General features: G+C 44.8%; 1 long non-coding RNA gene across 1 annotated transcript; it reads left to right on the forward strand.

Annotated features, from left to right (window-relative positions):
• Position 1: 1 nt before the first annotated feature.
• Positions 2-27853, forward strand: LOC142496548 (uncharacterized). Its single transcript, XR_012802049.1, has 3 exons — positions 2-142; positions 2395-2490; positions 27452-27853. It is a non-coding gene; the product is annotated as an uncharacterized LOC142496548 (long non-coding RNA).
• Positions 27854-27898: the final 45 nt, after the last annotated feature.

The raw sequence follows: 27898 nt of genomic DNA on the forward strand, positions 1-27898 counted from the left end.
AGGTTAGTAACCGCTATGGTGATTAAGGGGTTAGGGGACATTACATTGGCTGTTTTTATTCTTGTTTATGTTTTGCAGCATCGGAGGGGGCATGGATGGTTATGAAGATGAGGATGGCCTTCATCGTGGCAGCCGGACAAGGGTGAGTGCAATATGTATTTAATGTTTTTATTGTTCTTTATGTATTTTAAATGGGCAAATGCACTATTATCCATTTGTGGATAATGGTAATTGTGCCCATTACTATACTGTATGTGTTGGGGGGGGGGGGTATTTCTTTATAAGTATGTATGTGTTTTAAAATTAATTTCGGGGGGCACAGAATTGGTACTGCAGGGCCGCGGGTAACACCCGAGGGCCCCCGCCGGCCTCTAGTATCATTGCTGTGCATATATGTACTGTATGTTAGGGGGGTATAGGGGTTGTTGGTGTAATATATATGAGAAAGTCGCCCGTCAGGTGACGAAACGCGTCAGGGAACTGATTACGTCACGACGACGCTGCGCATGCGCAGGAGGCCACACCAAGCGCGGGAATACCATCGGCGGCCATTGGAAGCGAGAGCTGAAATCTGGACATCATACAGATAGCGAACGGAGCCCTGTACACCTGGTTCCTGGTGATCGTGTCTGGCAGTCCTGAAGGAGTCCACGGAGTCCACGGAGACGTGTTCCAGTATCCAGAACCGGATGGTGGTGATAATATTCACAAACTGCCTTTTATATATTTTTATCTTGTGAGTGTGATTCCTACCCCCCTACCCCCCACCCCCCTTCCCTCATTTTTAATAAATCATATGCAGTATTATGCTATGGGGCGTGCGCTCTCTCTCTTTTTCTGTTTATATATATATATATATATATATATATATATATATTTATTTATTTATATATTTATTTAGTGTGGGGCTGTTGTGTGTGTATTTTTTTTATTGTGGGTAGCGGGGATGGCCGAAGTGGGTATTAGCCCCAACGGTGGTTGTTTGGGACTTGCGGGTGGGTAGCGGGAGGGCTTAACCCCTTCATGACCGTAGCGGTATGAACCGCTACGGTCATGAAGGGGTTAAGTCCACTTGCAACCCCCCCGCAAGCCCTAAACACCCACCAAGGGCCAAATACCCCCTTCACCCACCCATGCTGCCCACAATAAACCTGGCACGGCTGGTTAACCCCTTCATTGCCTTAGCGATTAGCCGCTAAGGTAATGAAGTGGGCTTTAAATGCATTTTTCCTGCCTCGGATGCATGCCGGGTGGCTCCGGTGCTGGTATTAATGGGTATCAGCTCCGGGGACCCCCGACATCAATCCCAGCCAGGAAAAAGGCCTGATTTTTTCTAAGTGTCGACCTTGCCAATGCTTCTCCACCACCAACTTGCCAACTTTAGTTGGCGGGCTGAATTGGCGTAAAAATCTCAATTCTAGAGTGCCGATCACCAGCGAAAAGCTGATCGCAGCTACTAGAATTCAGCCGATTTCAAAAAGTGGCGAAAAGTGCCGAAAAGTGGCTTATCGGCACCCGCATGCCGAAAAGTTTTTTTCGGGAAAAAAAATTGCCGATTTTGGCCATTTTTCGGCTACTGAATCGGAAAGGCTATTTTGGCGAGAAAATTGCGCAAAAAGCCTTTTCGGTGCAACTGCATAGAGCCCCTAGTCACTAAACTGTGATAAAAGGGTTTTTGTGCACAAAAATGGGTAATGTTGCACGAAAATGCATCTACAGTATCTTGCCGCATGGATGAAACAGTGCTCATATGTGCAGTCTATAGGAAAGCAGCATTTTAAGATGCAGTTTACCCCTGGCTATGTAATTCCGTTTTATATAAGAATGTTTTATAAAAAATAAACCAAAATCGCAAAACGAGTCACAGGCAGAAATCTCCACTTCTTGAGGAACACAATTTTGAGGTTTTACTGGAGAGGATAGACCATTTATTTATTCTGCCTACTCTAGTATACATACTGTACTGTGTACTCTCCATGAATACGGTGAAAACGCAATGTTTTTATTGTGTCAAATAGCAATTTGTTTTTGACTGGTTGCTTACAAATGCATGTGAGGCTAGTTTTTGGGAGATATTTAACCTGTTTCCATGCAGTACTGTATGTTGTTAGATCAATTAATGCTAATAAGTATTTACCTACCAGTTAAAGAGTCCACATCGAGAAATCTAAAATATCTATATATTGCTATTTATACAATCTGATTCCTCTACATCTCTTTTCATTTTCTTACACTTGTTTATTTAGCAAATATTTTACTGGGAGGCTTTACCTAAAGAGGCAAATTGAAAGCATTGGTCTCTTCTCTCTCTTCCTCCCACCTACTTTTGTCCTCTTTGTCTTTCTAACCATAGTTGAAGAATCCACACTCAGTTACTGATTATTCTGATTTCAGGAGGTCGGACATGGATCTTTACATGGAAAATGCACTTTTGTGATGCACAAGCTGGACCTACTGGTTCTCTCTGTGAGTATAGTGTCTGTCTACAAGGTAAGAAGGATCAACAATCTGCATGAGAAAGTTTAGACTCATCTAATACAGTACATGTGTTTTTTTCCAAACATTACACCATTCATCACAATCATTTTCGACTCCATTGTTACATTACCGCCCTTCTCTGCTTGGATGCTGTTCCATGATTTGACCTTTTCAGTAGCGATGGGCAGATTTTTTTCTTCGCATTTGAATCCTCCGCGTATTGGCCAGTTCCTTTCAGTCGCGGATCTCCACGGATCAGCCTCAAAGAGGCAAACCCGACGTTTATTTTCTATTACTAAAAATCTGAGTTCAAATTTGAGTCCGAATCTGACAAACGGAATCGAATCCCATGTTGGATTTATGTTGAATCTGATGTAATCTTATATATAAACACGTCCCGTGGACCGGATTTATGTGTAAATCCGCTGTCGGGTTTTCAAATCCGAGCACCATGGGTGGGTTTTAAAAAATGCGCGCGGGATAAAGTTGCTGAAATCCAAACTCGAATTTCAATGCGCGGATGGGATTTTGTTTGAAAAGCCCGGGACAATCTAGGAAGGGGATTTGAGCCAGTCCGTTCATCTCTACTTTTCAGTAGAGCCTATCACCCTATATCCTTAATGAATGACATTTTGCTTTCATGTTCTTCTATACATGACACAGCTATACATCGGCACAGCTGTACATCGGTACAGCTGTACATCGGCACAGCTGTACATCGGCACAGATATACATAGGCACAGCTATACAACTCACCAGCTTAGTGTTATAGTTGCGCTGTGTATTAAGTTGAGTTTTACATTTTCAAACTTGGCAGATATGACTTGAAGACACCGTAGATGAACAGCAGTAAATGGTTGATCTTATTTTAATATTAATGGAAATTCGGCTTTAAAATAGTAAATCTCACATGTATATATGTATACCGATGAATAATCTCTAGTCTAATTGGTCATGGTGTAAGATAAAGGCAGCCCTGTAAAAATAAACAGCCATTGTGGAAAGAAAACTTCTAAAGTTTACTTTGAGTTGGAGTAGATAGCTGCTTTTGTTGAATGGCAAATGAATCCCTTACTGAGCTTACTTGATTCAAGTACCCAAGTCAGGTTCCATTGGAAGGAAAGCAACATTTTAGGTTTTAAAACAGACAGGAGGAGTAGATGGATAGGATCCAGGTCTTCCTCCATTCTGGAAAGGGCATCTGCTTTAGTGATTCTGGACACTATAAGACAAAATTGAATTGTGAAAAGAACAGGGGCCATTAATTTTGTCATGAATTTTAAAGTCTGATACTATGGAGGTTTTCTACTGTAGCACCTTTTCCCCCACCCTAAGTGAGATCATATAGCTACCGGTGTATTCTGGTGCTGGTGCATACCTGATAGATAGAACAGAAGGCCTGAGATCTCTGCTGTGGTATAGGGAGGCATCAGGACAGGCTATCAATGATGGTTCATCGGTCAGCGCAGCGCCTCCAGCCCATGAGGATCCTGGTGCAGCCAGGATGAACCTCAGGGGCAACTCTTTTTGGTCGTTCACACTCCAGACATCACACCAGAGAGGGTATAACTGGAGTTTATTAGGTTCAGTACATCAGTACAGGTTCCATTCCCTGAAGGCAGTACCCCAGGCTTGAGGCCCTGAGCACCCCTCCTCAGCATACCTTACTCCCTAACAGGGCAAGGCCTCGGCCCACTCCTATCCAGGAGAGACTTACTGCTGCGTTCTCATAGCAAGGAGGGCAGCACAGAATGCACTCCCAGAACCCTTACAATAACCTCCAGAGGGAAACCCCTCCTTCCCAGGAGAGTGGCTTGTAAGTCGGCCTCCTATCAGTCATAGGCCCCCCCTTGTAATACCAGGCTACTCCCGAACTTCATTAGGTAACACACACATATAACAATACAATAAGGCCCTGCAGGGTTTGCTCCCAACACTGCCCACTCTGTACTGGGACTTACAGTGCTAGAGGGGCCAGAGTGGCATTATATGCAGATGATGTCTTGTTAACTTTGTCTAAACCCCTTACCTCTCTACCAAATTTGTTCGACATGCTAGGGAAATTCAATAAGATATCAGGCTTCAATATCAATCAGGCAAAATCAGAAGCACTGAACATAAACCTACCAAAGGAATTAGAAAAATTAATAACACTCAACTTTAATTTCAATTGGCAGCATAGAGCCATTAAGTATCTAGAGATATATATCACTAAAGGACATAAGACCATCTATGGGGCAAAGTACCCAAAACTCATCTAATCCCTGAGAGATGACACTAGGAAGTGGTCAGCCCACAATATTTCCTGGATTGGGATTTTTTTTAGCATTTAAATGAATCTCCTCCCACATATTTTATATTTGTTCCAGACCCTGCCTGTGCCACTGAGACTGAAGGATATACTCTCCTTTCAGTCTGTGATCTTTAAATTCATCTGGGGAGGTAAAAAAGTGAGAGTAAAAAGGCAAATTTTGCATAAACAAACCAAAGCAGGGGCCTAGTGATACCTTGCTTATTATCCTATTACAAAGCGGCCCAATTATGTCAAGTGTCCCAATGGCAAACAGACCCAGAATTGAAAAGATGGGTAGCATTGGAGAAAGAAGTTTCCTTCCCATTGGAGTTAAACGACCTAATTTGGCTCCCCAAAAAAGCCAAGACAGCTGCCAAAAGACCGCTATCCTCAATGACCATTTCACTGTCAATCTGGGAGGCTTCTAAATTTAAATGCACCATAACTACCAAGATTCATTGATGACCCCTTTGTGGGAAAATCCAGAGTTTGCTCTGGTTATGTTTAGCGCTGATTTCTCAATCTGGAAAAATAAGGGCTTTAGGAGACTTAGAGATCCGATAAAGATATCCTCCATTCTGAATTCTATAGATACCTCCAGATCAGAGCATTCTATAACAAACACATCCCCCGTCCCCCATTGACTACCTTCGAAAAGCTTTTATAGAGACTGACACCACCGGACTCACATCACAAATGTATCGAGAAGTAACCGGTTCTAGTCCTAAAGTGACACATAAGTTGAGCTATATGACACAATGGGAGGCGGATTTAGGAGAGGTACTAAATGCGGAGGAGAGGTACTGGATGTGGAGGAGTGGTCAACGATAGTCACTGCAACAGCCAAAAGCTCGATGTGCACGACATTAAAGGAGAATGCATATAAAGTATTAATGAGATGTTACCTCACCCCATTAAAATTATCTAAATTTCTGATGGGTTACTCGCCATTGTGCCCCAACCAATGTGGAGAGCCCGCAGATCTGTTACACATGCTGTGGGATGGCCCTCGGATCATCCCAGTTTGGGAAAAAATTAGAGATTGGCGACAGAAGATTGTCAACCTTCAAATTCCATTAGACCCGTCGCTATTTCTTCTAAATAGGCCAACTCCAGGTCTAGCCAAAGTAGTGAACAAACTAGTTGCTCACTTTGCAATATACATAAAGAGAAAGAATCCCTATATATTAAGCACTCTAATTTTAATTAATTGTAATGATTATAAACCAAGAGAGAAACAAAGAAAATTGAAACCTAATAGACGCTAATTTGCTAGATATCCACTTGAGCTACACAGAAAACATTATAATATACTGAAATCCTAATGAGCGTAGCATCAATAATATTTCTATGTTTACCCTTTGGTAATAATGCTTAAATAATCAATCTAGTAGATATCACACATTTAATTTAGTGTGATGTCTTCTTAGCATACGCAGTCACTTGTAGGTAACCCACTTAGCTGTATGGAATTAGACTGTAAGCTCCTCGGGGCAGGGACTCCTCTTCCTTAATGTTACTTTTATGTCTGAAGCACTTATTCCCATGACCTGTTATTTATATTATCTGTTAATTATTTGATTACCACATGTATTACTACTGTGAAGCGCTATGTACATTAATGGCGCTATATAAATAAAGACATACAATTACAATACAATTCAAAGTGTATCCAGCGAATTCCTAATCATTGCAGCCAATGCCTAAACTGTTAATAACACACTGTTGTATGATTAGTGCAGTCCGTATCTTATGCCAGACTCAATGTAATGATATCTGGTATATAAGCACATACCAAACAATATAATTAGTGTATACAGAGTAACCAAAGAAATTGTGACCTCATAGAGTTAAATACCGAAATTCAAATGGTATAAATCCCCTTGGTATAAATATGCACTAGTAAACTGCATGTATAGACGTTAGTGGTGTTAAACCAGACATCAAAATACACCCCATGTCTCCTAAAGAAAAAAACAGATGAAGGGAGGAGGGGGAGGGTGAAAGGAGTAACATCACCTATATTGGTGACAATGTCCACTGAACCGGCATCAGATCGCACATAACCTAATCTGAGTATGTTAGCTGACAGCCCGTCACAGCGTTGGATATCACATCTGCATGCACGAGCACCGGAGCACTACCCTTCAGATGGAATACACCTCTAATGCTAGCTATTTCTATTTGACGTCTCCAGGGGCCCACAACTTAGTTGAACTAGCTGCAATATTTGCCAAAGTGGATGTTGAAAGCATACAAGTGGAACTAGCAGTGACCATAGCCTAATGCTGCGGTCGCATCTATGACGTCACTGTGACTGCGTCATTGAAAACCCGATGCACATTTTGTTCCCGTGGGAACTTTTTCTTCACCCCTGAAGCATCTCCCTGACAGGTTCAGAGGAAGGTTCTGCCATCCTTCCTGTTCCTTTATTTCCAAAAAAATACTCATAAAATTGTCTACATATAGTTTTTCCAGGTCCGCTGCAATATTAATACCTAGATATTTTATAGGTTTCCTTGTCCTTTTTTTTTTTTTTTTTTTTTTATAACTTCAAGTTTATTGGAAGTTTTCAGTATAAATAGCATCGCAATACATATAACATGAACATTCACAGTATTACAGTCATTTACGATGCTGTTAGACTCTCCCACTGGTGCATCTAGTGCTCACATACAGTATAACCATAATGTCCCTGATACCAGCCGGGATTTTTAGGCAGTTTAAACCTGGGGGGACCAAAAATTAAAATTCAGGAGGGGAGGATGGGGGGGGGGGGGGGGGTTGGAGGGGGAGGGGGGGGCGCGGTCCGGATTAGACACTAGGAGCAGCAGATCGTCTGCAAATAGAGCTAATTTAGCCTCATACTTCCCTATGTTGAAACTTTCCATACATCTCAGATATTCGGCCAAAGGCTCGATAACTAAATTAAAGAGCAAAGGTGACAGAGAGCACCATTGTCTCGTACCTCTGTATAATTTAAACTCGGGAGACAGTAACCCCGCTGCCATTATTTTAGCTTTTGGATCTGCGTATATTGATTGTATTAGCCTAAGGAAAGGTCCCCCAATCCCCACTTTTTGCAGTACCTGGAACAGATACTTCCAGCTTACATTATCAAAAGCCTTTTCGTTGTCTATTGATATTATAATATTATTTTTGTTATTTTTTATATAAGATTTGGTCCAGTTTACGGCAGCTATAACTTTTCTAATATTTTTTACCGGATGTCTCCACTTAACAAATCCAGATTGATATGGATGGATCAATTTTGGTAGGATTGATGCTAGCCTCTCTGCTAAAAAAATTGAGGGGATCTTGGCATCTTGATTTAATAATGAAATTGGTCTATATCAGGCCTGCACAACATATGGCCCACGGGCCTCCCTGTGCGGCCCGCGATGCCCTCCTTGCCCCCTCCCCCAGCCCGCTCTGCAGACACAGGAGGGAAGGAGCGCCAGCATTGTGACACACTCCCCACCCCCTCCTGAGCCTCCTCTGCCGACACATTGAAGGAGCACTAGCATTGTGATGCCCTCCCTTCCCCCCCCCCCCAACCCCCTGAGCCCGCTCTTCCTATTAGGGAAGGATTGCCAGCTGTTTGATGCGATCCCCTTCAGGCAGAGAGGAGAGAAGGAACAGAGCTGAGGCTGGTCTGACTGCAGAGGGTGGGGGCGGGGTTAGTGACAGCGGAGCCTCATTAGTGAGAGCAGGAAGTTAGGTGCCTGCTGCCAGGGCCCAAGATGGCTTCCCCCCTTCCCCCCCAGCCATGTTCCACAGTGAAAGGTAGGACACTACCCCACCTGCAGCTGTTCCTCAGGGCTAGTGGCAGTGTGGAAGTGTGGCAGTGGCAGTGTGGAAGTGTGGCAGTGTGGCAGTGTCAGTGGCAGTGTCAGTGTGGCACTGTCAGTGTCAGTGTGGCACTGTCAGTGGCAGTGTGGTAGTGGCAGTGTGGCAGTGGGTCAGTATCAGAGTGGCAGTGTGGCAGTGTGGCAGTGGCAGTGTGGCACAGTCAGTGTGGCAGTGTGTCAGTGGCAGTGTCAGTGTGGCACTGTCAGTGTGGCACTGTCATTATCAGTGTGGCAGTGTCAGTGTGGCAGTGGTAGTGTCAGTGTGGCAGCATGGCAGTGTGAGTGTGGCACTGTCAGTGTGGCACTGTCAGTATCAGTGTGGCAGTGTCAGTGTGGCAGTGGTATTGTCAGTGTGGCAGCGTGGCAGTGTGAGTGTGGCTGTGTGGCAATGGCAGTGTGGCAGTGTCTGACTGTGCTGGTCAGTGTCTGTGTCTGTGCAGGTCGGTGTCTGTGTCTGTGCAGGTCTGTGTCTGTGCAGGTCTGTGTCTGTGCAGGTCAGTGTCTGTGCAGGTCAGTGTCTGTGCAGGTCAGTGTCTGCAGGTCAGTGTCTGTGTCTGTGCAGGTCAGTGTCTGTGTGGGTCTGTGCAGGGTCAGCGTCTGTGTCTGTGTCTGTGCAGGTCAGTGTCTGTGTGGGTCTTTGCAGGGTCAGCGTCTGCGTCTGTGCAGGATCAGTGGATGTGCAGGTCTGTCTGTCCAGGTCAGTGCCTCTGTTAGTGTCTGCACAGGTCAGTGGCTGTGTGTCTGTGCAGGTCAGAGAGAGAATGGGGAGTAGAGAGAATGGAGGAGGGTGGAGAGAGAGACTGGACGAGGGAGGGGGGAGAGAGAGAATAGAGGAGGGGATTGGGAGAGAGAAAATGGAGGAGGGGATTGGGAGAGAGAAAATGGAGGAGTGGAGGAAGAGAGAGAGAGAATGAGGGGATGGGGAGAGAATAGGGGAGGGAAGGGAGAGATTGGGTGGGAAGGGGTAAGAAAAGGAGAGAATGGGGGGAGGGAATGGAGAGAGAGAATGGGGGACGGAAGGGAGAGAGTGAATGGGGGGAGGAAGGGAGAGAAACGGGGGAAAGGGAAGGGAGAGAGACTGGTGGTGTGAGAGAAAATTGGGGGGGGAGGATGAGCGAAAATGGGGGAGGGGAGGGATAGAGGGAATGGGGGAGAAGGTAGAGAAAGAATGGGAAGGGGTAGAATGAATAATACAGGATCAATGGTGACACTATTAGATATCATTATAATATTCATTTTTTAGTAATGTAATTTGTTGTATTAATAATTTTTTGTATGTGTCCTGGTTTTGTATTTTCAAAAAGTGGTCGCCCTATGTGAGGTGCAGGGGGGGAGAGGGTGATGTGAGGTACAGTGGGGGGGGGGGGAGAGGGTGATGTGAGGTGCAGGGGGGTGGGATGTGTGTGGTGTGCAGGGGGGTATTGTGTGTGATGTGGAGGGGGAGTATTATGTGTGAGGGGGAGAGATGGGGGTGTGAGAGAGAGGGGGAGTCTCGCAAAGGCCACCGACACTGGGGGAGGGGGGGTGGGTGCAATGGAACAGTTGTCTTGAGCCCCAGGAAAGCAGTCTACAGTCCTATCTGGTATGACCATTCTCATATCTCCCCCAGCATCCATCATCATCACCCTCCTACTGTATCTGGGGGGGGGGATATGATGATGATCTGTGGGGGGGGAGGGAAGATATGATGATGATGAGGGGTGCTGGGGGAAATATGATGATGATGATGATGATGATGATGATGATGATGATGATGATTATTTTACCGGTGCGGCCCAAATCAGTTTTCTTTGGAGCAGTTCGGCCCTTCTCACTTTACAAGTTGTGCAGGCCTGGTCAGGGAAGAAACTGTTCTGTTTTGAAACGCATTGGATAAGTGCCAAAATCGAGCGATTTGATCAACCCCATCGCGGCATTGCCTATCTGCCTCACTCGTGACCGGGGAGAGGCCGAGTTTGCGATCTTCGGCGTCACGGTCGAGTGACGTCATCCAAGGGCAGACGGAGAAGCAGCGGGACGTGTGTGTGCAGTGTACAGTATTACCTTGCCCCCCTCCCGTGCCTAAGCTTCGTGCCGCCAATCAAAAGTGCCACTATCTTGGGACTGATATACCTACACCTTATCTACAAGGAGAGGACTGATAAATAATTATTCAAGTGCCAGTGTGATGCTCCTGGAGTGAATGAACTGGGGAACCTTCTGCTGATATCCCACCAGAGACGTCTGTTCCTGTTGTTGGTGCATGGGTAACTTTATCCCATGACATTCTGGCTTAACCTTTTCTTGATGTACGCAGAATACTCACCCTAATTGTTTATTAACATTATAATTTACAATATCTCGCATATGTCCTTTTTAAAAAAAAAATATTCCTCTTTTGTGGCCAAAGATGGTTTTAGTTTAAAGCTCCTGTATACTTCGCTTAGCTCGTCACTCGCTTTCCTGAATTCCGTGTCTATTTCCTTCCTTTTTTTATTTGAAAAGGCCATCATATCTCCCCTTAGCACCGCCTTTGCAGTTTCCCAATACAATTTTCCTTCCTTTTGGTGTGCATTGTTATTGTCCTTGAATTGGTACCATTTGTTTAGTAGAATAGCTTTAAACTCCTCAATGTGATATAAGTGTGAAGGGAACCTCCATATCTATCTTTGTGCTCTTTCTGCCCAATATTTAGCCCTATCCATACTAGAGCATGGTCAGAAATCAAGATGTTTTCAATGGAAGCCATACCCAGGTTAGGGATTAGATGGTCACTTATTAAAAAATAATCGATTCTTGAAAAGGTATTTTGAGGATTGGAGATATAGCAGTACTCCCTCTCTACGGGATTTAGTAACCTCCAGCAGTCCGTCACCCCTAGCGCTTCCCGTAGAGTCTTAATGCTCTTCTGTCCTGGATTTAGTCCCCTCTATTGTATATTTTGCCCTGATTTGTCTAACAATGGATCTTGAGCTACATTAAATTCTCCGCCCACTATAGTATTTTTACTTTTGTCTTTCAATATTTTTTCCACCGTGCTCTGGAAAAAGCTCTGGCTATTCTCATTGGGGCCATATAGATTATAAATGTTTAATTCTGTTTTGTGTATTTTTACTCTGCATTGCACCAGTCTCCCCGTTGTGTCCCCAGAGGAAGTTATTATTTCCAGGGGCAGTGCTTTATTAATTAGAATTGCTTCACCTACCTTCTTTCCCACTGCTGGGGAATAAATACATTCTCCCACCAAGTCCCGCTTAAGTTTTTTTTACTTTTGTCTTCATTCTGGTGGGTTTCATGAACTAGTGCAATATCTGTCCTTATTTTTTTCAGGTGTCTAAGAATTTAGTTTCTTTTTATTGGAGAATTTATGCCCTTTACGTTCCAAGAAACTATTTTCATATACATTTTACTGTGTGTTTGTGAGTATATACTTGCGGTTCTCCTGTTGTCTTTGGGCGGTATCTTACTCTCTCTTCTACAGCGCACCATGCATGCAGTACTTTATTACTTTTGCTGCTGATGACCTTAATTCCATGAACTGAAGCACATCTGACAATAGTATAACATAGCACACACAGAAAGAAAAAACATTAACATAAACATCCCTTGTATTGACTTTCCTTTATTCCAGGAGCAGCTCTTGCCTCCCATCCTATTGTGATACTTCACTCCACCCGCTCCGCCATATAATATATATCCTTCAATTTATGCCTGATTGATAAGCTTTTGGCTTTTCTAACTACTTGTTAGGCCTTATTAACCTGTTATAACCCTTACTGCTTCCTTATATAAACATATTTAACTGCTGCTTGTATTAGCATAACTTTTTTTTCTTTTAACTTAATACTCGTGGTCTTGTCTGTATATAGAGCCAGCCCCTCCCCCCAGGTTGCTGAGCATAAATCAAGGTCTGCTTGGATGTAACTGTGTTTGCCACAAGCTACCCTTTCTTAGCCATTCCGGTTTCCTGTGCTGAAGCGCTGGGATCCCCAGTGCTAAGCATCATAGTTCCTGTGGCCTGGCTGCATATCCTCCATGAAGAGGCCTTCGTTGCCTTGTCTACCTGCGGGCCAATCTGTTCCTGTGCTGAAGCGCTGGATCTCCAGTGCTAAGCTTCATAGTTCCTGAGGCCTTCATGCTGTGCTACCCCTGTCCTCCTTACAGGGTCCCTTTCTACGGTGAAACTTCTCCGCTCCAAGTTCCTGTTTTCTACTCTGAAGCGGCTCCACTCCAAGTTTGTTTTCTACGCTGAAACACCATGCACTTGCCTTCCCGTTGCCGACCCTCGCTTGTATCCTTGACCACCGCTCCTGTGCCGCCTGCCTTGACCCCAGTCTGGATAACGTTAACGCTGCTTTCTCCAACAATGACCCGGCTATGTTTGACTATGGACTGCGCAACCCAGAACCGGCTTCGTGGTCTAAGGTCGGTGTATTTACATCCCCACCTCAGCCCCGCGAGCACGATTGTTACAGCGTCGTTTTGTTCTCTTGCTGGCCTCGCTCCTTCTGGGGCTTTCGTCGTTTCTTCCGTTGCTCCTGGATTCGCCCCCAGAGCCTTTATCTTGTGCCTTTGCTTCGGGTCTCTGTAAGAACTTTTCCGCTTCCTCTGCCGTGTTGAACATTCTTGTTCCAGCCTCTGTGAAAACTCTCAGCGTGGCAGGGTAGCTTTGTGTAATTTTTTTGTTACCCTTAAAGATAGGGTGACCAAATGTCCCGGTTTAGCCGGGACAGTCCAGGTTTTTAAGCCTGTCCCGGCTGCCCGACATTCTCTAAAATGTCCCGTTTTTTTGTGGCTGTCCCTGTTTTGACCATCAGAAAAGGGGGAGCAGCAGAGAGCAGAGAGTGCAGGGAGGAGAGCAGGAGGCCGGTCTGACTGCAGCTGCAGAGGGTGGGGGCGGGGTTAGTGACAGCGGAGCCCTAGCAGTGAGAACCGGAAGTGAGGTGCCTGCTGCCAGGCCCCAAGATGGCTTTCCACCCAACCATGCCCCACAGTGAAAGGTAGGACACACACACCACCCCCCCTGTAGCTGCTCCTCAGAGCTGGTGTCTGTGTCTGTGCAGTGTCAGTGTCTGTGCAGTGTCAGTGTCTGTGCAGTGTCAGTGTCTGTGCAGTGTCAGTGTCTGTGCAGTGTCAGTGTCTGTGCAGTGTCAGTGTCAGTGTCTGTGCAGTGTCAGTGTCTGTGCAGTGTCAGTGTCTGTGCAGTGTCAGTGTCTGTACATCGTCAGTGTCTGTGCAGTGTCAGTGTCTGCTGTGTGTGTGACACTGTGTGTGACACTGTGTGTGTGGGACACAGTGTGTGTGTCACTGTGTGTGTGTCAGACACTGTAGGGTGGGAACCGGAGCTACGCATTGGGGGGGGGCCGGGGCGGAGAGAGAGGGGGGAGCAAAGAAACATACAGGGGGAGTGGAGAGGAGGGACACGCAAATTTTAAGCAAATGGGAGGCCCTGGTTAGCTTGCGCATGCGCAGTACATGCGCGCGAAACGCCACCAATGAGGAGAGGGCTCTAGGCAGGGACTACAGGTCCCATGAGCCTTAGGGGACCCCACGTGACGCCAGGGAGCCAATAGGGCTACAGTATCTCCCTGCTCACAGTATGGATACATTTCGCGGGGTTTTAAGCCCACGCTAGTCGGTGCCAGGAGAGGCTAGGGGAAGGAGGTGAGGGTGCAGGAGTCAGTGACTCACTGCACTAGGCCAGCAGCTCCCCTAGGCCCCAGTTAGCCCTGATCCACCCAGTAGGTTGTGTTGCTTCAGGGACAGGCCCCAGGTTAGGGACCCTGCCCCTTACTATTACAGTGTTAGTTAGGGACACAGCGGACGCTGCGCTTTCCATCCGGAGGCTTGGGATCAAGCCTACTCCGCAGAGAGAGCAGAACTTTACCAAGGGTGGACCGCCCTGACCGATCCTCTCCCCAGAGGAACCGGTCATCGCCATGAAGGTCGTCGGATCCTTTGCGAAGAACCTTTAACGCCCAGATGCCGTCGCACTGGGCAGGTAACGTTACGCACGTGCACACACGAGTACTCGCACATAGGGGCAGCGCTGACCACGGGACAAGGGGGGTTATACTGTGGACACGTATGGGGTTACACGGTGGTGGGAGTGGGGATTACGTTATATCCTACTGCAGTGCTAACATTGAATGTGATTGGTATAGAGTATAAGTATGTCCTATGTTTAGTAAAGTCGTTCCTGTTTTACACCAGTGTGATATCGTGATTGTTTCCTGTGAGGGCCTCCTCCCATTCCGTTGGGATCCCTCCCAGGTGGAGGCGTTGCACCACGAGAAAGTATATATATGTACCCCAGGCTCCCCAAGCGGAGGCTTAGGCTCCTGAGAGCCACACAGGTATACACAGCAGTAGTAGCGTCTGTATTCACAGGGAATACCCATTAAATGTATATATTTTGTATACTGATGCCCCTTATATATACAGCAAGAGATTTAAGTTCCTATGTACTGCTATCTAACATCTGTCTTTCATTATTTTTCATAATACCACACTGTGCGCTGACCACACACTCTATCTGCAAGTCTTTTACTTGTGAAGTGGAAAGTGACATACTGCAGAAAGTGAACTTGCAGGGACTTTAAATTCAATGGATATTGTTAAAACTTGCTGTTTTTTTACATCACTGCCGTTTAGTAAATAGGTTTCTTTGACTTTTTCTCGTCCATAACCTTTTTGACTCGCTGGGTAATCTTTGTAGTTCCCTTTCAACAAATAGTTCACAAGCTTCTTCTCTCCCACATCTTCAAGTTCTTGCATCTTCCATTGAAAGTGCTTTAGAAAAAGATATTTCAATACACTGACACAGTCTGCCTCCCTCCCCTAATCCCACCTGCTACAGTAACACTCCAGGATGACCCACATTTATTACAAGAATTTCTGTATATATTTCAGTGTACCACTTGGATAGTACAGTACATTTATTTAATAGAGTGAATCCCTGCGCTTCTTCCATTGGGCTAACAATAAATGGGGAAATAAATATACATACTGTAGTGACACCTAAGTCTGTAAAACAAAGGAGACTAGGGACCTGCTACTGAGATTTACCTTGGCGTTGGTTTGCAGGCTTGTCATTGTTTGATCAAAGGATAGTTTTCACTATGTATGTAGCACTGTGTCATCTCCCTCCCCCCGCCCCACCCCTTCTGGGAGACGTTATGACTGCTACAAGGTGTTGTGGTGCTACCTGTGAAGGTCAGAAGAGCGGAGGTGTCGGCGTTGGTAGGGAGGCCAGGACAGGCTTTTGATAGTTCTTCAAGGTGTCAGCGCCTCCAGTTTCAATAGCTCCAAAATTTCATGGAGACAGTCCCCAATGTTACATAATTCATCATTACTCTCTGCCCAAATGACTGATACCCAGGCAGGAGTATATAAAACAGATGCTTTATTGGTGCAGTCACTTGGATGGTACATACAGCGCTGCAGATGAATAGAAAGGGTCCCCAGACTTCTGGATGTGCGGGACATCTGATAGTGATGAGGCCTACGTAGAATTTAGGTGTACTCACAGCTCCTGATGGGAGAGACTCACATCCCTTCCAGTCTCTTCAGATGCCAGACTAGAACTCACTAACTTTGGCACTCCTCCCTGACACCAAGGAGGGGAGGGCATAGTGTCTGTACCACGATTGGCTATAAACAGCCACTATTACACCGCCTCTCCTATGAATCAGAGAGCAGCATGAGGGGGGTCAAAGCCCCAGGATAACTTGTCACAGCCTGCAGCGCTATTAGGACTTAGGCCGCGGTCCCAGTGCCTTCTACAGCACACGTCGCGCGAATAAACACCGCCCCTCAAGGGGCTGGGCTCAGTATGCATGTTTACGTGGAATGCTCAGCCGCACATTCAAATTGAATTTACAATTTGTGACGGAGGGGTGGCCACGCCTCTGGCGGCGGTTCAGCCAATGAGGGCGAATCAGCCATATGAGGTCATGGCCATGCCCCTGCCCCTGGAAACACCCAGCCACGCCCACGACCCCCCCACCCCCGTCGCAATCTCCGGCATCTTCTTCCAGACCGCAGAAGAAGCGCGGTGAATATATATATATATTTGTAGTACATTTATTTAAGCAGAAGCGCGGTGAATATATATATATATTTGTAGTACATTTATTTAAGCAGAAACTCTTGGGTTTGACCATTTAGCACTTTACATTGTGCATGCATTTATAGCATAAAGAGCTTGACAAATAAGACACGAGAATAAAGTAATGCTATGCAGGATTTAGATATTATCATTATTTTAGCAGCCGATGCTTCAAACTTTTGAGATGCCACATTTGATTATTTAATGTTCATTTAATGTAACCATGTATTGTCATCACAACTCTGTGCCTGGGGTTGCCAAGTGTCCAGTGTTGAACCGGACTGTTCTGTAATTGGACACTGTCCAGTAAAATATTAGAATTAATACTGGACATATATGTGTATACCGGTATTACCTCTCTGGACATAGTGACCTGACCAGCTTAGAGGGGCCGCGGGATCTCATGAGCGGGGAGAGAGCAGGACTGTTGCTAGGGGGCTGTGCAGTTTCCTCCATCCTGAGTGGCTGCTGCTGGGTAATGCAGCCAATCAGGAGAAGGTTTCAGGAGCCTGGGGGTGGGGCCAGGGAGAGGAGGAAGCAGCATGGAGCGGTGAGAGGTGTGTGTCTCTCGAGCGTGTCGCACCTTTCACCATTGTGGCCAGTATTTTTGGAGAAGCCACCTGGCAATGCTATCTGTGCCCAGGATATACTTGAAAATGGGTGGGCCGAGAGCGCAGGGGCCTTGCCAGCCAGCACTTGTAGCTGGTCTCAAGTTCCGTGCTGGCTGTTGCTCTCTGCATCTGTGGGGGCGGGGCCTTCACTGAGCACATGCAACTCCCCCCCCCCTGCCTGTTTCCTTGGCCCCCGCATGGCTGAGCGCACCTGAGCGCACCTGAGCGCACCTGAGCAGCCTTATCCTTCACCACAGATAAAAAAGTGTGTGTGTGTGTGGTTGCGTGTGTAAGACTGAAAGAGGGAGGAAGATTAAGCAAGGGGGTGAGGCATGGAGGGAGAGAGGGGGGAAGTGTGAGGATGAGAGGGGGGAAGTGTGAGGATGAGAGGGGGGAAGTGCGAGGATGAGAGGGGGGAAGTGTGAGGATGAGAAGCGGAAATGTGAGGGTGAGAGGGGAAAAGTGTAAGGATGAGAGGGGGGAAGTGTGAGGATGAGAGTGAGTGAGAGCAGGGTGTAGTCAGCGGTGGGAGTATTCATTAGTTGTTACAGGAGACATGCGAGTTATGATTCCATAGCCATATCTTTTTGGCATTGCACGGATACATCCTATTGGACAATAGGTACTAGCTTTTTGGACAAAGTTGTATTTTATTAATCTATATGGTACTCTGATATGCATGGAGACCCAGGGCCACAAACACTTTTTCCAGGGCCCAGGATTATAATTACGACCGGGCCTCCCCAGCCCCCTCCCCGGAATCGGTGGGCTTGCGAGCCCTTCATGTCACACCTCACAAGCCCCCTCTATTTCCTCCCCTCTTCCCATGTATTTCTCTATCCTCAGTCTTACTCCCTCTCTTCCTCACTCATCCCCACTTTCTTCTCAATCTCCCCCCTCCATCAATTACCCGACTCTCACTCAATTCCTCCGCCCCCCGCCTTGCATGTATTTCTCTCCCCTGCTTTTCACTCTTACTCCCTCTTCTTCGCCCCCCTCTCTTACACTGCCTCTCTCCTCTCATTCTCCCTCCCTTCCATCAATTACCCCACACTCACTCAATCCCCCCTCCTCTTACTCATTCCCTCCCCACCTCACACAATCCCCCCACAAAATACATACCAAAAAATCCACCCCCCCAAATACAAAAAACTTCCCACCCCCCAAATACATATAAAAAAAAACCACCCCCCAAATACATATAAAAAAAACCACCCCCCAAATACATGTAAGAAAAACCTGGCCCCCCAAATACATATATAAAAAAACGTGGTTCTCCAAATACATATAAACCCCCTCACCCCCCAAATACATATAAAAACAACCCACCAAATACATATTTAAAAATAACCCACCTCCAAATGCATATAAAATAAAAACACCCCCAAATACATATAAAAAGAACCCACCCCCCAAATACATATATAAAAAAAAACACCCCCCAAATACATGTAGCCCTGGTCCCCTTGGGCTTCCCGAGACCCCCTCCTTTGCTGGCAGCACGGTCGCGGGTGCCGCCGGAGCCAGCGACGGACTCGCCGGCTGTTTCCAAAGGTGGGGGCCGAAACAGGGAGCGCTCCGATGCCAGGGAGGCTCTGCGGCGCACCCGGCTAGCGGGGGCCACCATTACGAATGCTCACGCATGCGCAGTTATCGCACATGCGCAGATGAGGCTAGGGAGCTGCGGCGGCCATTACACAGTTGCGCATGCGCAGTAGAATCGCGCAAGCGGCCCCAATGTTATAGCGGCCTCCACGGGACTACAATTCCCATAAGGCCAAGGGAGACAAGCACCAGGTGCCCCAGAGTGGCCAATGAGAGGCCAGGATTCTCGGGAGAGGGAAAGAGATACATTTCGTGGGCTTGCAGGAGGCAGTTGGAGCTGGGAGCTGGGTGAGTTAGGGTGTGTGTGTGCAGGGAGAAGTAGCCCCTGGCACTAGGCCTAGTTACCCCCAGAGGCCCCAGATAACAGCTACCATTGCCCCAGTTTGTGGTTGCTTCAGGGACAGGCCTTAGAGAAGGAGATCTGCCCCTTTAGCTGTTTGGTTTAGTTAAGGAGACACTCAGTGTCGCGCAGCCTGATTCCTGGGTCTGGGCTCAGACCCCTCAGTTATATAGAGACTATCTTCTCGGAGGCCACGCTAAGCAGTGACTGCGGCCTGACGGCTGCAGACGGATCCCCGTCAAGGTACAGACGGTGCAGAGCTGTGGTGATATTATCCACACTGGAATTCTCCCCACGCGTAGGAAGACATCACGTCGGATCAGGCAGATCCAAATCCAGTTGTATATCGGCACCCGCGGGCTGGAGCCCCGGGCAGGTATCTATAAATAGTGCACCAACACGTCAAGGGATAGCGCTATCTCCAACACACATGGGTGGGTTTGGACATAAGGTACTCTGGGGAATACTTATGTAGATGTGTGCACCCGGTGCACTTCCATATGTGTGTTATATGCATCTTATGTGTGTGGTACAGGTACCAAAGTTATAAGTAGTAGCAATAGTAAAACAGTTGCTAGCATACACTGTGTGTGTGTCTTATTATTGTGGTTCCTGTAAGAGGACCATCCCACTCAGGTGGGAACCCTTACAGGTGGAGGCGCTGTGTACGACGAATGATAAAGGTAACCCCAGGCTCCCAGGGGCGGAGGTTCAGGCCTTCTGTGAGCCTATCAGGTGACGCACCACACCCGGTAACACATGTGTAGATTTCCCCACATGGTCCCTATCTGCGATTGGGGGGGTGGGGGGGGGGGGGTGGAAAGGTGTTACATACATATAAAAAAAACACCCCAAAATACATATTTAAAAAAACCCACTCCCCAATACATATAATCCCCTCACCACCCAAATACATGTAGCCTAGCCTCCGGACGCTACTTCTTTTCCTGGGCCCTACCAGTGTAAGTCCTGTTAGGTGCAGGCAATGGATGGGTTAATTCCTTCAGAAAGGCCTTGCGTGCTTTTGCAGCCTTGGATACATTAAATGTATCTAAGGGCGGGCCTAGCAACAGCCAGAGAGTGTCAGCCTGATGAGGGGTGGATACTGATTGGGTAACATACTGGATGTGATGGCCTGTCAGTATCCAGATCTGTCTTGTTATGAGGCAGAGTTACAGTCACACCCAAGTCACAGTTACAGTCAGAGTTACAGTAACACCTACCTTTGTGAGAGTGCCTCTTTCCTCCCCTTGTGGAGTGAGCACCAGCTATCCTGGGTCTCACTAGGAGGCCTCAGGAGGAGCACCATCACCAACCATGTAAAGGGAAAGCTATACAATGCTGTAAGATCAGAACCTACAATAAACACAATTGTCCCGGTTCTCCCCCCCTGTTGGCGGCCCTGTGGAGACCTACTGTAATAATATTAATGCTAATGATATCCACCAATGTGGAAAATATTGTCTTTATAATCTTTAATATTTTGGGATCAAACTTAACAGAGCATAGATATTTATCTTCCATTTTTCAAATCTTCCCATAGATGAGATACAGATGTGTACAGTACAGCAGGGGGCGCAATGTGGGGGCCGCGCCCCCGAGATGTTCTGGGGGGCGCAGCGGTTACAGAGGCACCACGCTTACCTGAAAGCATTTAAATTAAATGCCGGGTGACCGTGCGAGACCTCTCTAACTTTTCTTACCTTGGTGTGGGTGACGCAATGACTCCGTGGGGTCACGTGACATTGCGTTGCCTTGACGCCAGAGCCAAGTCGGGGGGGGGGGGGAAGCGCGAGCAGTGGAGGAGAGCAGACAGGGGGCTGCAGTGAGGAATGTTTGCGCACACCTGCAGTAGAGTATATAAAAGGTGCAGTTGCTATTCACTCTTGTAGTGTGTCAAATATGCCACTAGAGGACAGTATTATCACTTAACAAACATGATCTATTGTAACTTTAGGTTTTAGTATCCTGGGCTAGCAATATTTGCTGCAATTTAAAGAGGCAATTCCTCCTGGGGCCAAAGTGAATTAACGCCAGTGAAAATCTCTGTTTAAGGGGTAACATCTGGGAGATTTATGCCTTTCTTACCCAAGACTAACAACAATATTATAAAATACATTTTTAAAATGAGTATGTAATCGTGCTTTGGTGCGACTTGGGAGGGGTTTGATTTCCTGTGCTGATGTCACAGTGTGTTCAGCATTAGTGTTTGTCAAGCCAGAGTAACCTCTTCCCCCCTTCCCCCCTTGCCATGTGGCTCTCTCCGATAACGACATGGTGTAAACATTTCATTGACAGACATTTCCTCATCCAGAGACCCCTAAGAAATTCAGCTTGTAGTTATTTCTCCCCAAAAAGAAAGCAGACAAGCCTTCATTATTAGTCTGATTAGATATATGTTTAGGGGAACCTATAAGACGTTACAATGTAGTCAAGAGGTTGAGTAAACATTACAGAGAAAAAACAATCAATGTTTTATATCAATTTCTACACCGAGCTATGTATCCTACTTTTACCTACGGAAAGTGTCAGATTTTTTTAAAAGTATTTCAGAGAACAAAACTGTAGAAGGCAGGGGTGGCCAACTCCAGTACTCAAGGGCCACCAACAGGTCAGGTTTTAAGGATATCACTGCTTCAGCACAGGTGGCTCAATCAGGGGCTCTGACAATGACTGAGCCACCTGTGCTGAAGCAGGGATATCCTTAAAACCTCACCTGTTGGGGGCCCTTGAGGACTGGAGTTGGCCACTCCTGGCGTCGTGAAACAATTGTGGAAATAGCAAACTTCTTAAGAAAACACCAACAGAAATACAATATTTTACTCAGAGAGCAACATATTGTATATCTCAAAGTTTGAATGTGTGGGTGGTTTGGGTATGTGAATCTTGGCAAAATGTGGAGAATTTGCCAGTTTTCCATTATTCACATAAAAAAATTGTCTTGGCAACAAAAAAAAACACAATGTTTTTAATGAACAATTGATAAACATCTTCACTCATGCCTCTATACAAAGCCAGCTATTTATTATCTCCCTGTGATAATAAATGAAAGTGAGAAGTAAAAAATGGACGTTTACAAAGTATAGTCATTTTCAATGAACTGACGGCTTTAAAATAATTGTATGTGTTAATCGTTTCATGAGGAAACTGACAAATAGTTGGGGCTGTTATCTGTAGACAAATGTCTTCTGTCAACCACAAAAAAAAAAAAAAAAATGGCTTCTGAAAGTGGCAGTTCTGCATTATTTGTGTCCCACAAGAAAAATGCCAATTACTGCTTTCCACTTGCTGCTTCTTAAAAATGGTGTGTTTGTGATTGGTTGTTGCAGACAATTCTAAGGAGACCGGCAGGTGGTTTCAAAGTGACCTTCGCATCACATCTGCTGGAGAGCGGAAATCATCCATGTCCTTGTCTCCTTGTCAATTTCACGATCCTTTCAAGATTACAGTACTAGGCGTTTTGTACAAACACCTAAATTATGATCATTTGAACTTACAAATGATTTATTAGAACTATTAATATTATTTTTAGATGATGTAGTTGGAGGTCCCAGTAGCTGTATTAGTTTGGAGAAAGGTACCGGTAAATGTGTTGCAGGTTGTGGAACAACATGAGTTTTTCACCAATTAAATTATAGTGTGCAGAGCTTTTGAAACTTCACAGATCTCTTCTTCACCTGTATGGTTAGGATAAGTATGATTATTAACATAAGAACAAATAGCAAAGGATGGTTTTAAGCATGCATTTTCTCTGGGTTGAAACCTTGCAAATAGCAGAAAGTGGAGGAACATTTTTTTTTCTCCCTGTATATATTTTGACTGTTTCCACTGTAGACTCTGCTCCTAAAATCGAAATGCATTTGGAACCATTGTTTCTGTAACAGAATACCACCCCGTATCTGTAACTCCAGACAAAAGCACCTATTCTTTTTTTTTTTTCTTTTAATCAAGGTCCTTTATGGTGTTGAGATGCCTTAAAAATAACACCTGTGACAGACAGCTCCTGGCCGGCTAACAGAAGCAGCTGTCACACAGAAGGAAAGCGAATACAAGAAATGATAAGCCAGGTAGCCGGTGAGAGCGGTGATCTCAGCAGTGTTTAGACAGGGTGTCAGTGGACCGAACAGACAGGAGGCAAAACCACATTTAGGTCCCCTGGAGCGTTAGCGTTTCTGTCTGGTCAACAAGAGATACTCAGAGATTGTTGACATACATCAAGACACACTGTCCAGTTTTAAACATACTCACCATGGGGAAGAGGAACCACTGTATAAAAGTGTGTCCATTGGGCTTCTTATTTTTATAGGAGAATAGGTCCATAAAGAAAATACCGTTGACCATACATGTGACATAGGTATGAAAGAGTTAACATGAAGCAGGTGTGCAACTCTTGTAAAAAAATAATTACTAATAAGAATTCTCCAATATTTTTATGATCAGTATATTCAGTCATCTCGGTATTTCTGTGTCTTTGATCTTGACTAAAGCTTTTAAGGCATAGACTTCAAACTGCTGGAGAAAAAGGATTGGATTTCATGTAGGAAGGGTCACTTTTCCTCACAATTTTGGGTTGGGAGGATTTTGCTAAAGATATACATTTTCTTTTCTTTTTTTTTGTCCTAAGGGATTTTCTAGACGACAGCTCCTGGTAAAGCTTTTTATGAGTTGACCTGTTGCCAGAAATCCTTCCGGGCTATCTTATTTCACCTGCACGCAAACGGTGAAGAGAATAGGTTGTCATTAGCAGGACGGTTTCATTAAACTTCAGCAAAGTGGTTTGCTAGCATGAATATCATGTTGATGCTACTTACATTTCTTGGAGATAGTAGTCTCCCTTTCTCCTGTTTTTAGTTGAAAGGTGTTGAAGTGGCACTGTACGAGGGGAAAAATAATATCTCCCCAAGTCCCCATTCCACCAAAACGATCACGATGCCCTATAAAAGGAGAGTAAGAGACAAAGGTTCTAGTACCGAAATCATAGAGGAACACAACACTATTCAATGTTAATTTTTCAGCAGTCGTTGGCTTTGGCTTTTATTACGTTGGGTAAACTGGTATGCAGAGGTATTAGCCTTTTTGCTGGAAGAGGGAACTGCAACGGATTGCAAAGCAAACCCTTATTTCCAGCTTCAGGCTCCGATGTTTCAGTGTATTAACCAACCTCGTCTTATTGTACTTTTACTCAAACAAAGGTTGGTGCATTGTTATCGGTGTATTACCCTGCTTCTCGCAATATCAGAAAATGTACTATTGGGTCTACATGCTAACCTCTCCCCCCCGCCCCCCTCCCTCCCATATTTATCAAACAGAAAGAATCCCATTTGGAGTTTTCCTTTGACCAATCTGGTACAATTATTTTGGACTGGGTTTTGAAACCATCTTGCAGCCAGGAGACTAGTAAATAATCCCCTTTTGTGTCAAAAAGAGAACGCTGTCTTATTTGTCTGAATTTCTGCCTGTCAGACTTTTCCAATGAGGATCTCAAAAGGATAAACAGCTGAGATGTGGTACTAAGAACAAGGTAACAACACAAAGTCTTGGACAAGTCAAGACAGAACCAGGAATCACGTGTCCAAGGGAACCAACAGTCCGGCCAAAGTAAGGAAAACCGCAGGAAGAGGGATATACCCCAGTTTTACAATGAACCAGACAAGGGCTGGAATAGTTTCTTTGTAACGCATCAAAGGACTTTACTCTGTGTACTCCATCTTGTGATTTGGGGAGTAGTTGTAGGAACATTTTCAAAGACTTTTCAGAACTAAAGTAATAAGGTGTCAAACTTGCACTAAACTCCCATTAAATTTTTAAGCATTTTTCCATCTAAAAACTCTGCCAAGTCTAAGTTGGTATCAACTCCTTTTGCTAGTGCCAAATGTGAGACACTCGATGTGCATCTAAATGCATTTTTCAGAAGCTTCATTCTGATCCCCACATTGTTTAAAATAACGGTGCTGAGCTTGCTGACCATCTGCTGATTATCTCTCCAGGCAAAGTACGGTCTTACAATACAGCAGGCAGTCAGTATCCCTACTACTAGTCCCGTTGAAACCTCATATTAATGTAATAAATAAAACTGCTGGCGGGTATCTCCTTGGACAAATAACTATACAGCTGTACTCGCCATTCAAAACAAACTGACCGCGTTAGTGCCCTTTTTTCGTGACGACTTATAGTTTATTCGTAAGCCTACGAAATGTAATATTCTGGTTTTGTCAATCCCGGGTTATTACGAGGCGCCGTGCAAATCTGGGAATAAAAACCAAAGCGATATATACAAAAACAGAGTGCAACGTGAAAATAAAGATAAGCATCACAGCAAAATTCATAAAAAAAGGGATTACTGATAGGTTTCAATCTCGGATTTGTTTTGGAAAACTGCAAATAACTCAATTTCTGTAAAATGTTAACATATATTTGACTTTCATCAGAGATTTGAAGTGTAGGAGCCTCTCACTCAAGTCTTAGTATTTGGCTCCGGCAGGGGCAGATGTGCCTGGTGTGCTGAAAAATTGTAGTAGTTGGCATCATAAATTAATGACACTGGCAGGTTTGGTCTCATTTGAAGGTGCATCTTTGATGTATTTGACAAAACAGTATCACTCCCGTATTCTGCACCTGAGAGACGAGACACGGCACGGCTCTGAGCTCTGAAGCATACAGTCTCATGCACCGTGAGAAATATTTTCATCTGTAACTTGCTCAGATCATAAGCCAAACAAATGTCTGTCAATATTAGAGCGGAGTAAATTATACGCCTGAGTCTCTTTTAGTCTACATCTTGGCAGTTTAACTCTTGACTCTTGGGGTGGACAGAAGGCATTGCTCCGATTTTTCTTTAACCCGTTCAACTTTATATAACTTCCTGTTATCACAACACGTGTTTTCATTTTCTCTGTAGTTTATTGGAATCTGCATTTGCAGTGTTGCAAAATTAGATTTTTGTGCAGGTTGAAATTCCTTTAATTTTACAGACAAATGTATATTTGCTTCCATAGAAACTAACGTCTGGTAGGTGAAAACAATAAATGAAAAAAAGACGAAGAAAGATCCTTTTTTTGTAGATAGATCCATGAGTATACTTTCAGTAGAAATGAGGCACCGGACACAGATATCTTAGAAGTTCCTTATCTTTATTTGTAGAGGCAAAATAATAAACATCAGATATACAGGCAAAAATAGGCATATAAGCTATGAGAGCGTACATGTGTTTTCTCCTATGGTATCCTTCGTTCGTTCTGACAAAATGGTTCTAGGCAAAACCTAATAAAGAAATCTACTGGTTATCAGCCAAACTCTGCATAGCATTGTTAGTGTTCATTAATGAAAGAAAATAAAACAATAACATATTTTCACCCTTGAAAATACTTATCAGAAAGTCTGGGCACAGAGCCCATAGTCTTACCTTGGCCTTGAACAAGTTCTATTTTGTACCCAAAATGTTCTATCAACAATTCACTTATTATACAAGTCAACAGATTTCACAATTTCCTCACACAATGGATCCTATCACAACTGACAAGACAAAATGGAAATCTAACAGACAAAATAGATTCTAAATCACTTGAATCCCATCTACAGTAGGCACAATTTTGTTTACCCATTTTTCCCTGATTTGACTCTCCTTGATCTTATGCCTGGTTCTCTATTTCGTAACTCTTGAGGTTATCTGCCCACCTGCTTCAGAGCATATAAAATGTACACACACATTCCCAGCTAGCTCAAACTCCCACACCCACCACATCATGAATATATATTTATGTCAAAAAGAGAGCTACTGAGGGTGGCAAATGCATACAACAAAAGACAGGGGTGCCCAATGCTACATTCAATTGACAAAACATATTCATATTACTTTATGTCTTTTGTCATATAAAATGGACCCCTTAATATGTTTGTTGCCAACATTTGGGTTTAATTGGCACTGGTAGTGCTACTATTATTAGCTTAGAGAAACGGCAATCAAACTGGAAGAAATGTGGTACACTATTTATGATTAATTCTGTTCTAATTATGACATTCTGTTACACAGTATATACACACACTTTTTAGCCAACAGGAGAAACATTAATGCAGCGATTCCCTTCTCCAGATAAACAGAAGATGTTGTGTGCTCGTTTTATAATCACTGAATGCTCTTCTTCAAAATGTGCTGAAGAAGGATTTTTTTTTTAAATCTCTTTACAGGAACAGTAGTGGATGTATGGAAAAGCTGACCAGGGGAGATGGAAGAGTTGAACATAATAAAGGAATTCCTAAAGAACTTTGAATAAAAATAATAATAATTACATAGGCCGCTACCCAATAATCTGTAATGTGGTCTATACCTTGTTTGGGAAGATTTTGGATTTATTCAAATGAACAGAGCTGAAATCTTCCAGAGCAGGGGTGGCTAACTCCAGTCATCAAGGGAAACCAACAGGTCAGGTTTTCAGAATATCCCTGCTTCAGCTCAGGTGGCTCAATCAGTGGCTGTCGAAGCCACCCCATGTCTTTGGCCAACCCTGGTCTAGAGCAATGTGAAGACGACTCAACGTGATATTAAATATGGCAACTTGAACCACAATAAACCTCATCTTTGATCACTTACTATGTTTTTAGGTTTCTTTGTCAGGGTACTCTAACTTAGTAAAT

The sequence above is a fragment of the Ascaphus truei genome, chromosome 6 (genome assembly GCF_040206685.1).
Source record: "Ascaphus truei isolate aAscTru1 chromosome 6, aAscTru1.hap1, whole genome shotgun sequence".
NCBI classification, from domain to species: domain Eukaryota; kingdom Metazoa; phylum Chordata; class Amphibia; order Anura; family Ascaphidae; genus Ascaphus; species Ascaphus truei.